This window comes from Maylandia zebra, linkage group LG2 (genome assembly GCF_041146795.1).
Source record: "Maylandia zebra isolate NMK-2024a linkage group LG2, Mzebra_GT3a, whole genome shotgun sequence".
Taxonomy (NCBI): Eukaryota; Metazoa; Chordata; class Actinopteri; order Cichliformes; family Cichlidae; genus Maylandia; species Maylandia zebra.
In genome coordinates this window covers 7,100,142-7,114,543 of record NC_135168.1, presented here as the reverse complement: position 1 = coordinate 7,114,543, position 14,402 = coordinate 7,100,142, and the positions used below count along the sequence as shown (strand labels likewise).

The window sequence follows — 14,402 nt, the reverse complement described above, 5'->3', positions numbered from 1 at the left end:
ATCCACAGTAACCCTGTGATGAGTCTGATTAAACATTTTCATTAACAGCAGTAATATAGATTATATATTATTATATATTAGTGCACACTTAGCTTTTAGTATATATGTTTGTTACAAAGTTGTATTTACAGCAGAGAAGCTGAGTTAAAGACTGAAAACTATTCAAAGTCTCTTTGAATTGAAGCGTTTAACATTCTTTGTGTTTATTCTGCATTGACTTCATTATATGGTGTAAACGTCTGTTACAGGCTTAAATATAAAGTTGGAAAAATGTAACTGCAGCTATTGATCAAGTAATTGTGATTAATCAGGATTAATGACAGAAGATTGTGTCATTAATTAGTCATGTTTTAATCTACTGACAGCACTAGTGTTCACTCTTGTGCCTCCAACTGTTTTACGCCCTTTCAACACCTTCGTGGTCAAAAGTGTACACGCACAAAATCTACAATAAAACCCTCGTGCAGCAATAGGACAGACACACAATCCATTTATCTCTGTGTCTCAAACACACACACGTGTATTCAAAGCCTCGATTTGTTCATATTTCATCTGTTGTGTTTTTATCTTCAGCGTTTTCAGTGTTGCTGCATTTACACCAAAAATGTTTCCATTGATGAATCAGATCGATTTGAATGTGTTTCATCCATACAAATCCCTCCCTGGTGGTCACATGACTCTATAACATAACAGGAGTCATGTGACAAGAGTTTCATGCTGTAAAATGTCAAAATGGTTGAATGTGGTGGAGTAAAAATGTGAGATGTCAGCTACTTTTCTTCAATATGAAATGTTTGCAGGGCCTGACAGGAAGTGGACGGACGCTCTGATCACTTCCTGTTTGCTGAAGTGGATTTTCAGTTGTTTAGAAACCAAAGGCTTGTTTTAAAAGACAGTTTAAATGGGACTGAGGGAACGACGTGTTTGTAGTTTATATCCAACAACATCAAGCAGTTTAATCAAAGAGTTCATGTTGCTAACAGCTCACCTCTCTGCAGCAGACACAGGCTGGGCTTTAAATTCAATGGGAAGACCTTTAGACCCGTCACTCTGTAAGGACACAGAGCTGGGTGGAGGTCCAGGTTTGCGTCTCTGATGGATCCTGAAAAAGTTATAAATCTTCAGTAAAATTCTCATCACATATCAGCTGATATTATTGGTATTAGCTTACCTTTTCTCAGCTGACTGTCTTTGCTCAAATATCTTAATGGCATCTTTGACTGAGTTACTTTCATAAGACACAGAGCTGGGTGGAGGTCCAGGCTGGTTCCTGTGAATAATGATGCAGCAGTGATGTGAGTGCTGAGCTGTGACATGGAGAAGAGTCATGGACAGTTAGAGATGGTCATCTCACCTCTGAGCTTTGGTCTGGCTCTCATGTTCCCCACACAGAGTGCTTTTAGAGGGAGGGACTCCCTCCTCTCTGTCCTCACACTGATCCATGCTGCTCAATTCAGCTCACACACACTTTCTACCTGCAGAGGAAACACAAATCATTCATGTGCACATCAGCTGAAATCCTCCTTTCATCATGTGTGCTGTCCAAATATCAGCTGCTTCTTTCCTGCTTCATCTCAGTGTCAGCTGGATGCAGTCAGACAGCAGTGTGAGGCAGAGGAAGCTGCCATCAGCTGCTCTGCTATCAGTCCACTAGATGGAGCCTGAAGCACACACGATGCATTCACTGACACACACTGATTCACTGTTTGGGAAACTAGAAAAATGTTGGTCTTGAACTAGCTGCATAATGCAGACAGGGTAGGACCCAAATATAACGGCGAAACATCTTCAAGCAACTTACAGAAGTCCAGATGCTTTTCTTTCCAAGCTCCTTAAACTATGATGACCTGGATGACTGAGAACCTTCACAGGAAAAATGAAACACACTGAACAAAGAATGCAAGACTTTCACAATAAAACAGCAAACAAAGGAACACAACACTGACACGTGAGCTTGACAGAGGAGTGGAGGAAAGGCAGACGAGAGTGAGTGAGGGAAAGAGGAGACAAGAGAGACATGACAGGCTGAGGAAATATAGAAAGGAGCACCAGGCCTCACACAAACACACACAAACACACACAAACACACACAGAGACACACAGAGGCACACAGAGACACAGAGGGAATCTAATGATCAAGGAACTAAACAGGAAGTATAAGAAACTCAAAGAAGCATAAATAAGACTGTAAATGAACCAGAACCATAAACCATAATACAAAAAATGCAAAGTGCTTGGTCAAAGGGACCCAGAACCATTAAAGTTCTTTTCTTTGCTCTTCAGTGTTTGAGTTCAAACAGACTCCACATTAAACTATGACAGCACCGTCCCTGCTGCTGCTGTCAGACCTGTTATTCACTCACTGCTCGCCAGTGTTTCTAATGAGTTTTACTCATCCATGAGAGTTTAAAGCTTGCACTTACAAGCAATGTTCCCTCTAATGTTTCACGTGTCTGAACACACAAACTCCCTGAGCGATCCACTGTGAGCGACATTAGACGTGTGCACTGTGGTCACGCCAGCGTCGAATCCATCCAAGTTACATGTTTATTAAAATAATCAATTTACAGCGTTTACATTTCTGTTAAACTACTTTTAATTAACTGCTTTAGCCCACTTACAATGAAAGTTAAAAAAGAAAATCTTGTTCATGACCTGTAGCATGTTAACACTATTGGAAGGAAAAATAACTTGAACTTCAATTTTGAAAACACAACTTTCTTTAAATAAAGCTCTGACTTGTATTATGAGTCTGTGGTCTGGGAGAGAGTCTGTAACTCTGTCTGCAACATACAGTAAATAATGACCAATGTTGGGCAGTTAATTATATAGTTACTTCTTCAAAAAAGTAACTGAGTTTTGCAAACAGAGTTTTTTGCAGCTGTTTACTGCAAAAAACTACAGCCAAGGTGTTTTTTTTTAAATAAACATTTCAAACTATTTACAGAACAATCAGCTGTTCTGCATCAAATCTGATGCCACACAAATTATTTGTGCCGCTCCAAAAAATAATTTCTGTCCACTATGAGATGAAGGAGAACAACAGCCTGATACCTGCAGGCCTGACAACAGCAGATGTGTCACTGCTGTAACACCTGTAACACTCAGCAGTCGCCTCATTGTTCTGACACACACAACAACACTATTGACTACACTACACACTAACTACACACTAACTACACAAGATTTGCTCTAAACGTCTCAAATCTCTCACATCTCAAAACACCGCCGTCACTCCGTTTCTTAACAACTAAATGCCATGTTTTGATTGGTCGACATGGTACATTTTTCGACCAATAGGAAAGGCTGGGGGTTGGTATTGTTTTTGCTCACAGGCTTTCGAGCGTTTTCCTTATAAAACGCAGTTTTTACCGTTTCTTCCTGCAGTAAATATAAACAACGACAGTATTCAGGAAGAAAACCAAACATTGCAGATATTTTATCATAACTCTGGTTTTACGTGGTCGATCAACACAATTTAAAAACTGGTATAAAGTCCACACTTTTCCTGTCAGTTGTTCCGTCTGTCCTGCTCACATCTCCAATGGTTGTACACGTTGTCATTAACGTGGCTTCACTCCACATCAGCCGCTTTGCTAAAACACCGGCACATATTTACTTTAATTTCAATTCAGGTTAGAATTCTTTTTGTGTGCTCAATACAGATTTTCTCTGCGCAGAGACCGTGCCAACAGTGCGCAGCTTAGAGGGAACATTGCTTACAAGGTGACTACCAATAAAAATGAGTGTGCTTCACTGTCAGAGCTACGGTGATTCATCCAGTAGGACTTGATAATAAAAATATTTGTTTGATGCTTTGCATTGAGGCGCATTGTTGAATTTGCAGGGACACAATAACCACAGATCAGTTGTTCAAACCACTACAGTAGGGAGCCATGTTATGAATAATAAACAAATACTACTACTAATACTACTACTAATAATAATGTTAATTTAAGTAATTGTTTTTGACTGAACATCACATATAATGTAACAAGCAGTAAATTCAGGTTAAGTGCATTATCAGCATTTGGAGGAGCTCCTTATCCTTCACTGCTCACCTCTTACAAAGTGTTCACACAGTTTGCTAGCTTCTTTCAGCCTGCTAGCTATGCTAACAAGTCTACTACACACACTTGACTCGGTCACATGACAGACAGCAGAGATAGCTGCTCTGCTAGCTAAGCTAACTCATGTTAGCTTAGCTAGGTCAAGGTCAAAGAAATGAGGCGATGCTGCTGGGAGTTACGTCACAGACTAGCAGAATTTAGTTATTCAGCATAATATTTAATCCTTATTATCTGCTCCTCTCACCTCTGTTTACATCTGAAAACAAGAAAATTTAGCCAACAGTTTATTAGCTTTGGTGAAATTATAAACAGGCATCAGCGCAGTCACCTATACTGTGCTTTAATGCTGGAGCAGCAGGAACACCAGTTAATCTAAAATCTCCTTTTCTCTCTAAAAAGTGACAGCAGACTGAGTCAAAGACAGAAACCTTATTTAAACACCAAATATTCACTTCCTGATCCAGGATTCAAAGAGGACGTTGAACTTACTCAGCTTCTTCCAATGAACGTCTTCACTCTGCAGCTCTCTGCTGTCTGGACCAGGTCTGTGTAGAAACAGAGAAAATCCTCTGCTTCTTCTCCGTCAGCAGTCCTCTGTGTCTGCAGGCTGCGTCACATTAAACACTTCACACCAGCAAAGAGGCTGAAGCTCACAGGTCAAAGGTCAGCTGCTGCACTGTGTATAACAATTCACTTTTGAACAGTAGATAGCCTGTAGGCGTCTCTGCAGTGATAAACAGTTTACACATTAAACACTGAACCATAAAAGAAGCTTAAGCTGCAGCTCACAGGTCAAAGTTCAGCTGCTGCAGCCAGTTATGAGTTTAAATAAATCATTAATCATGATCTTTTCCCTCTCAGCACTTTCACTTGGCCTTGGAGTGTTTTGACGGAGCTACACTGTATGTTTCAAATGTTGTAAATAAATTGGGAGTTAGGGCTGGGCAATATGGCCTAAAATCCATATCGCGGTATAATTTGAAGCATGTGCGGTAACGATATATATCGCGATATATTCTTTTCTTCTGTATAACGTATTTTCCACACTATAAGGCAGACTTACAATCCTTTAATTTTCTCAAAAATCAAGAGTGTGCCTTATGTATGAATTCTGGTTGTGCTTCGTGACCTCGAACCGATTTTGGCTGCAGAAATCTGTTAAAAATGTTTTAGCACAACTTTGGTAAGCCGCACTGCTTGATGGATCGTCAGAGCATTACGGCTGCCGTAGTGAGGAGCTTCACGGAGTAATCTGGGTCCAAAACTCCGTCCGCTTCAGGTCCCAAAGTCAAACGAACACTGAGAGTTAAAAACGGTCTAAATTCTTTCATCTTTAATAAAATCATCAGCGTTGCTGCTTTAGCAGATGTAACAATTAAGTTTAATATCCATGAAAACAGAATTTATTAAATTTAACGGAGTTAGAAGTTAACAGGAAGTTAGCGCGCTAGTTTACACCTAAACATTTCATACCATGTTCTGACTGAGATTTTTGAAACTAATTCAAACAGCTCTGCTACCACTTCCAACATAAATGAAGACAGAAAACTAAACAGCAGTGGCGTTTGCAGGGTTACTAAAGTTGGACTACCTGGTATATAATGTTGTGCTACGTGATTGCTAGCGACACAGCTATGTTAGCATAACATTAGCACAGTGAAGCTGGAGGATGAACCCCAACTCTTTTTCCACTCGATAAAAGTTAACGTGAGTGATTCTGGTGGTCAGGGACAAATGCAGTCGCATAGCAGGATGCTGTACACGGGCCAAACTTCAGTCACGAGAACAACTGAGATCATTCATCCACAACACGAGGCTAGTTATTAATATACTGCCACAACATGGGAATAGAGCAGCTGCAGAGAATTCAACATTAATGAATCAATGTTACGGAAGTGGAGGAAGCACAGTTTTTGGCTTTCCCCGCGTTTCAAAAGTGCTTCATCTCTTTGCTGTGACTGTCACCCAGCATAATTGCAGAGGATAATGGTTTTAACCGCTGCGATGCTTTCGACCAAAACAGGTGCAGTTTGATGACATCATCACATGCGCTGTCGCGATAGAGCGGTAAAGTCAAAATCTCTATCGTTGACCAAATTTAATCGATTCTGTCGTTTATTGTTTATATCGCCCAGCCCTACTGGGTGTGATTTTGTTGTATTGGTTTGTTTTTTGGTTTTATGTTTCCATGTAGATGAATGAAGACAGATTCACTCTTACCTTTTCAAAATGTCTATAAGGTAGACGAGGTCTATGCTTTTCTGCCTCTTCACAGATAATCCCAGTGATTTTCCCTTGGTCTGAAATTTCACCTGATCTTGTGATATTGAGAGTCATCTGCCTTTGAGGCAGCTAACCAAACAGTGTTCTCTAAACTCTAACTTTAATATACTTTGATATATTTCAGATTTCTGAGCTCTGCTCTGACTCCGTGCCAGTAGCTCCTTAATATGACTTTAGTTTGATCAATAATTAACCTGCAGAAAGTTTCTGTTCCCACTCCACCACGCCGAACAACCCTGAGAACAAATAATATGATGTGGGTGTGTCTGCAGGCTTCAGCACTGTGAGCATTAAACACAATAAAAGACTCACAAGTTCCTGCTCAAAGGTCAGCTGCCTTTAGATCAATCATTAACCTGCAGTAGGATCCAGTCTTCTGCCTGTTGTGGTTGTGACAGCTGCTCGTAGGAGAGTTTGTTTGTAGGAGGTGGAGATGTTCTCAGATCAAGTGCGTAATCGTCTCTTTGTGTAGACGCTAAAAGCTGTGAGCCAAAACTCTCTGCTCTGAAACTCTTCACTCAGTCCTCACGCTGAGAGTTTAGAGGCTGAACTTCTTGTTCCTCCATAACACTTTTCATGAAACAGCAGAAATGAGCTTGTGTTTCTCAGCAGTGCGCACACAGAGAACCGATCCTCTCTGCTCAGTCTGAACAAATCAAAGTGAAACGTCAGTGAAAACACAGCTGCTGATCAAACTGTGTCAGATTAATGCCTCAATGTTTCACTGTGAGGTTAAAAAATACATAAAAATGATTTAAAGAAGTAGGAGGCAGATTTTCACAATAAGAGCACTTTGTTTTTAATTCAGTTAATGTCAAACTGTCATCAACACCTCTGTGTTGTCTCCGTCTCTGAGCAGATTCAGGCATTACTCAAATAATAAAGGCTTTCTTTCACTATTATACTTTTCATTAGTCTCCAGGTTGATGATTATAAACAGAATTATTAAAGTTTTTATCATTTCAGGCTGAAAATCAACATGAATTTGGTTCTAATCAAAGAAGCTCCTTTAATGTGTGTCATTAAAATCCTCACACAGACTTAAAAAGGCGACATTAACATTAAAATAAATGAAAGAAGCTTCAGCTGAGAGCTTCATGCAGTCATCATCAGCAGCTCATAGCAGTCACAGCTCTTTATTACGCAGCTTTGCAGGAATTAAAGTGGCTGAAGTGTCAGAGTTTGTGTGAGAAGCTGCTTCATGGACAGCTGTACACACGTCTTTATTATTTCTTCATAAATCAAACACACAGGTTTGTCTGCAGATGATTTAAAGTGTGTCGTTGTGCAGTTAAAGCTGTTTGTGTGACGCCCTGACCTCCTGGGAATGAAACAGCCAATCAGATCCATCAGAGAGAGAGCAGGAAGTGTTGTGTGTTTGTGACAGAACAAGGAAACAGTGATGATGATGAACATAAAGGTCCTCTGATGTTTCCTGTTACAGTAACGCTTGTTCATCTGTTGCTCTCCTACACTTTCCTATAAATAAAGGAGAAAAAGTCCGTTTAGTTTCATTTCCTACAGCTCAGAGTTACACTTCACATTCCTGCTGTCACATCAAAAAGCTTCACTTTGGTCCAACATCTACATGTTAACATGAAACACAGACAGACTCAGAACATCTGGAACATCTGCACTTTGACCCAAACTGTTATAGCAGGATATTTTCTGCATATTTCTTATGTTGGACCTGTTTGAACTGTAAACGACCTGTAATCATCTGTAAATGGTGTGAGACACACTGAGGCCACCTACAGGGCAGCTGGGGAACAGCAGGGATCTGAAATCATACGAGACGTTAGTGAGAAGAACAAACGGACTTAAGATGGCTTGAAGTGATCAAAGTTGATCTAAAACAGAAGATAAATCCAAAGCAGCATCAGATGAATGTTACCATTTCCAGTTACGGTGCCCTTCATCTAATATGGAAATGTGTTGTTGTTTTAGCCGTGTTGTTGTTCTTCCTATTGTGTTTAGGCCAGAGATGCTCTTCAAACAGCTGACAGACATGACCACATTACAAGAACATGGTGCGAGTCCGATTTGATATTCCAGTCAACGCTGAGAGACCTTAACCAGGAAGTCAGAGGTCAGCTGATGCTGCGAGCAGGAAGTGAACCAAGGGAAAGGTCCACTCTACTCAATCTCAAAGAAAATATGCTGGTATTAGTTGATGTTGATGGTACAATAAAAATATATAATATAATAAATAATAAAATATCATGTGATGATGAGATGTGTTGTTGGTGTTTGTATTTTCTGTAAATGTCTTTTTTAATGTAAATGCTTTGTTCCAGACGGACAGGGAATCAGTTGCTGTACGATGACATCATCTTGATGTTGACGAGGAGGGCGAGAAAAACTAGTTTTGTCCTGCAGATGGCGATCTTGCACCGTGTCCAGAGAGCCGACACTTTGATGGTGCTGCTCTACTCAGCTTACTTTAGCCTGGGTTGGACTCTATATGAGCAGCTTCCACTCTGGTTTCACTCTTAAACACACTTGTTTGATTTCACTTGTAAAAGTTGAAGAATAAATATTTTATTACAAAATTATTTGTTGATGCATTTTTTTAGGGTCAAATATCTTGTTTGATTTGAGGAATGAACTGTTAGGGTGGAAAAAGTGAATCAGGTTAAAATAGTGGTGCTTTATATCAGTGAAGATGTATAATGTAATTTAAAATGTTGATGATGGGTTGTAGTGGGCTTGTACTTACAAAACTGCCTCATTTTATTGGAACGATCCACAGTTGCATCCATTCACGGATGACATCTGACATCATTTGACATCTGGTCTGAACTCGTTTGTACACAAGATGCCTCAGTTCTGGATGTTCCCACAGACTCCTCTGTGCACCTAAAGGAAAGGTCAAGGGTCAGCAGCACATGTAGTTGGGACAATTCTTCAGTCGCACAAACTACACAATGATTTTCCTCCAATGACGACTTTTCACTTGCAGAAATGGTCCTGTGTGATTTCCAGGCTGTGATATAAAAACTAGTTCCTAATGGCAGCGACTCACTCAGTAAACATGTGTTTCCTTCACCAACCTCACACACAGATCCAATAAGATCAGGAAGTGGGCAGTATAGTACAATATGTGTTATTCTGTGCTGCACTGCCCAAACTAAAGATCTGCTGAAGTGTTGGAAATGATCCAGATGTTTATTTTGGACGATACAGCAGAAGATCAGACATGAAAGTGGAGATAACACAGAAGACCTGCAGCAAAGGTCAGAGGTCAGACTGGGCCCTGGATTCAACAATGAGCCAATGATCATCAAGCAGTGACTAAAGCAGAGCCCTGACCTTCTGACATTCATCACACAGTCAGAACAAATGTCTGCTGATGACTTCATCTCATGAAACGACTGATAGATGTCAGTTCATTGATCAGCTGAGCTGCTGATCTTCATCGTCACAGAAACATTCAGCTTGTTTCAATCAGTAAATAACTCCCACTACTCCCAGTTTGAACTGTTCCCACTCAAAATGCTATGAGAACAATGATCATTGTAGGACTTCACAAACATCACGTGTTGTTTTCCACATGTAAGATCAGCAAACACACAGAAACTTCCTGTTGCCACACACGGCCTCTAAAATCTCTTCCACGCTTTCTGTCTGAAGTCCACTCTCTGTGTCGGATCCACAGGAAACAACAAGATCTTATTAACATGGTTTTCAATGTGTCTCCTTCCAAAAAGTCCAACCAATGAACAAATGTGTGTATTTGTGGAGGCCGAACAAAAGCATGACACATTTCTCTGTTTCTATAAACTGGAGTCAAACACAAACATGAAGAGTTTCACTGACAGACTCCAAAATGCCCCCACAGTGGATCAAAGGGAAATCCTACAGTGTGGCCAGAGACTCTTAATGGCTCCAACATCAACACATCCACAATGTTGGATCCAGTTCTGCCTCACAGAGTTACTAAGACACACCCTCTGCAGCATCACAACAGCTCCACCTGCTTCACCTGCCTCCTCAGCATCTGTACACCTGAAGAGAAAAGAAAGGCTCCAACAGCTCAAATCTACAAAGGATTCATGAAGTTTCATCCAACAATAACATGTTTGCCTTCCACAGTGTGCTGTTAGACACCACTGTACCTCTGCCATTTCAAAAAGAGCAGCTTGGGAACATTTTGGCTCCAAACACTTTGTGTTTAAGTTCTTTGTTTTCTTTGTGAAGCCGACAACATCTGGAGCTTTGTGACTCATAGAAACATCATTTTGTTCTTTAGATGACAGCAGATTGGGACTGAATAATCAATCACTATCAAACCAATAAAGACAAACATGCTGATTTTACAGGAACTTTGTTGGAGAAGCTGCAAAGACATGAAACTGGTGGAGATCCCAAACCAGTTGATAGTGCTGGTTATTCCAAATAAAGCTGTTTCCCTTTGAGATGAAATGACTTTGTGTCCTGATATATAATAAAGATGTTGTTGTTTTTGAGCCCCTGTATTAAAAGTAGTTTAAAGTCAGCTTGAGTTTGATGTCTTTATGTCAAAGCTGCTCATGATGTTGAGCTGCTGATGGAATAAAAACAATATAAAAGCATGTAGTCCAGACTTAAATGTAGCCTGTTGTTAGCTGAGGTCCACACACAGTGTTTGACAGTGTAAAGTGTGTGAAAGGGCTGCTGGTGGAGCTCACTAGGATGAGCAGGTGACCACGAGGTGGAGAGCAGCTGGCCTGGCTTTGACCCGGGCCACGCCCCCTTTCTCTCTGCTTTGCTGTCACTTATCTTCACTGCTCTGTCCAATAAAGCTGAAAAAGGCCCCGAATCAAAGAAATCTGCTGCAGCCTCTGAAATGTCTTCTGTTTCCTTCCCGACGGCTTTTTCACCGTCAGCCCATCAGACAGTCCAGCAGCATTTATGATGATGTCATGATGTTGAAGAGGCTGCTACGGTGGCCTCCCATGACCCCCAGCCTCATCACAGCTGAGATGCAGACATTTGAAAACATTCAGCAGACAACTGAATAACAGTCCAACACAACAGTCTGTGTGCAGACACACACTGACCTTTCATATAGTCAAACACAGCTGGTTGAGTCATTTCTCTGTGAGTCTAAAGTGAATCTAGTATTTGAAAGTCCACTTCCTGTATTTGTTGTTGAAGACTTCTTCAGCTTCTTCTCAAGGACATCAGCTGCTTGTTTGGCAGCAGAGGCAGTTAAGAAGCTTCCTGAAAAACACTGAACAGTGAGTTCACTGTGGCATATGACAGATTCAGCTTTCTGTGTGCAAACGTGTCTGTGTCGACCTTTCAAATGCTGTTGAATCCAAAACATCAGCGGCTCCTCGGCTGCTCACTTCATGCACTTCTGTCTGTGTGACAGTCCAATGACATCACAGCTGTTTCCAGCCCCAGTGTCTCAGGACTGGACACCTTTAAACATGTCGAGGATCAAACAGCGTCCAGCTAAACACACATGAAACTATCAGAGCTGACAATCATTCCAATAACATCTAATGGTTCATGTATGTAGACACAGGACTACAAGGAAATGGCTCTCAGCATCTGGCTGTGGGAACACATGAGTCCCTGTTTGTGTTCAGATTGTGTGCATGTTTTAGACGTGTGTCACATGTAGAAACACAACAATCCCACAATGACACACAGATGTGTTTGACACAGCTGTGCAGCTGTAAGTTGTTTCTAATGATTCATTGAAGCTCTTCTAACATTCTGGAGACGATCAGTACATGAATCTGTTCAACACGACAACAATTTGACTTCAGTGTGAACGTTTGCATTAAATAACCTTCTTCATCCAGCTGACAGCATCTTCATCCTATGATGTGAACAGTTCCTCCTGTTGATGACAAACCTCTGACAGGATCTGCTTGAGGAGCTTTTTCATGTGCAGCTCTCTGAGCTCAGGGCTGAGCTGCTGTTTCATCTTTAAGAGCTGCTGCCTCCTCGCCGGACTTGTTCTCCTCTTCTTCTCCTAATGACACCATTTCTGCTTCATATTAAATTCAATAAAGATGCTGACATGTATCTGTAGCAACAACATCATTGAATCTAGAACAACTGGAGCCAAACCAGTGGCTCTGCTGGGATCACTGGTGAGCCAACACTTCCTTGTTGATGCAGATTTCAGGGCTTCCTTTTGCTCCTCCGTTATAACTGTTCTCTCTTCTCAACACATGATGACACAAAGGAATCAGCAGTGACAAAGATGATGCTGAAGAGAAGCACACACTTCACACATATAACAGACCAGTGCAGTTATACACACCTCTGCTCGACATCAGGCCTCAAACAAAGACACAAAACACTAACTTGACTCTAAACAGAAGAAACGAGCAGCTGTTTCTGTTCTGTGCTTATTTATATTTGACACACATGCTTCTCTTTGTGCAAACACACATCGCACTATAAGGGTAACCTCGCACACAATGATTGGACAGCACAGTGATGATGCTGGGAGATCCTATACGCAGCAACACAGAAACACTGAGAACTTTAAACAATGATGGAAAGTGTTATAAATGACTTGTTGGCCTCTGATCTGTCACAAACAGCTGAAACGTGTCTCTCATGAGTCACATGAAGGTTTTTGACAGAAAGGACAAAAAGTAGCTGCAGTCAGTTTGTGTCATTTTTATATTTATTCATCTGGGAGAAAAATCTGAGGGACATTAAAATGTGTTTTCAACAGAGACAAGAACATGAATATAACAGAACAGGTAAATGAACATGTTTCAAGTAAACAGCTGGACTGATCAGGTCCAAACACAGAGTGATAAACTTGTCAAACAGCTGTCATATCTTTATATAGAAGCTCTTTATAAATGCTGCTCACTGCAGTCTGTTTACTAATAATGTCAAAGTGTTAGAAACACAGAAACATCAGAATGGTCTTTGTTCACAGAAACCTGTCTGGGATCCTTTGTTGTTCTTTTGATGCAGAGTTACATTATAAATATAAAGAGTTATTTCAGAGTCTCATCAGTTTTCCTGCATGTCTTTATTTAACACATCAGCAGGGCTGAAGCTCTCATGTTAAACACACACTGATCTATGGACACGTTCATGTGTTTCTAACAGAACCAGGCTGTTATCAGCCTGCACTAACATTATGTCACACACACTGAATGTAACAGTGACAGTTTACATCATCACACAATCAGCTGTGATTGTTTCACTGTCATCAAACGAGTCAACAGGAAGTAGAATCAATAGAAACCAATCATTTACTGACAGCATGTCTGATGGAAATAAGTGCAGATTATGTATGAAGTCTAACTGCACACAGTAACTGTGTTACAATAAGGACTTAACAGCGCCCTCTGCTGGAGTGTTTCAGTACTGCGTTAACTAGAATACACCACCTTCTCCTCACACCACCTGCTACAGCTCTACTCTTCTATGACTACAGTCATCCACAGCACTGATGTGAGGTCACATGGTTCATATGTAAGGAGCACAGCTGACCTCAGGTCAGTTTAATGACTGTGAGCAGCAGCTGTGTTATTGTCACTGTGACAGGGAGACACTCTCAGACACAGCGCTCATGTCAGCTTGTTCTCATGCAGGAGGATCAGGAGCTCCATGTTTGTCTTTCTGTTTGAATCATGATGTGTTTGTGCCATCAGAGTCTGTCATGAGTACTCAGGGTTAGGGTTGGGTATTGATAAGATTTTCACGATTCCGATTCCATTTTCGATTCTGTTTAACGATTCGATTCTTTATCGATTCTCTTATCGATTCTTTTTAAAAAAGGAGAACACTAAGTTCGATTAGCTTAGAACTTTGTTTTATATCTTCTCTTTGAACAAGATAGAAATTTAGGAGTAACATGGCCTTACAAACCCAACAGTGAGATCTTAAGAGATCCAGCCTACGGCTCTTCAATGGGTGTCACAGGGTCCCCAGGAAAAAAAATTGTAAATGTAAAATAATAAAATAAATCTTCTTCTGTAGCAATAACAAAGCATAACATAAATTATTCAGTAGCAATTACACAAGAATATCCAGTAATGTCCCTGCCTACAATTAAACACATTCACTTACCTAAAA

At 40.7% G+C, this 14,402-nt stretch overlaps 2 long non-coding RNA genes across 2 annotated transcripts in view; one reads left to right on the top strand and one right to left on the bottom strand.

Annotated features, from left to right (window-relative positions):
- The window catches only part of LOC112432149 (uncharacterized), a 499,305-nt gene that overhangs the window by 112,851 nt on the left and 372,052 nt on the right, over window positions 1-14,402 (top strand). The gene's annotated exons all lie outside the window — the stretch shown is intronic.
- Window positions 1,177-4,741, bottom strand: LOC112434173 (uncharacterized). The gene is made up of 3 exons (XR_013094099.1): window positions 4,560-4,741; window positions 1,355-1,475; window positions 1,177-1,270 (listed from the first exon to the last, which is right to left on the bottom strand). It is a non-coding gene; the product is annotated as an uncharacterized LOC112434173 (long non-coding RNA).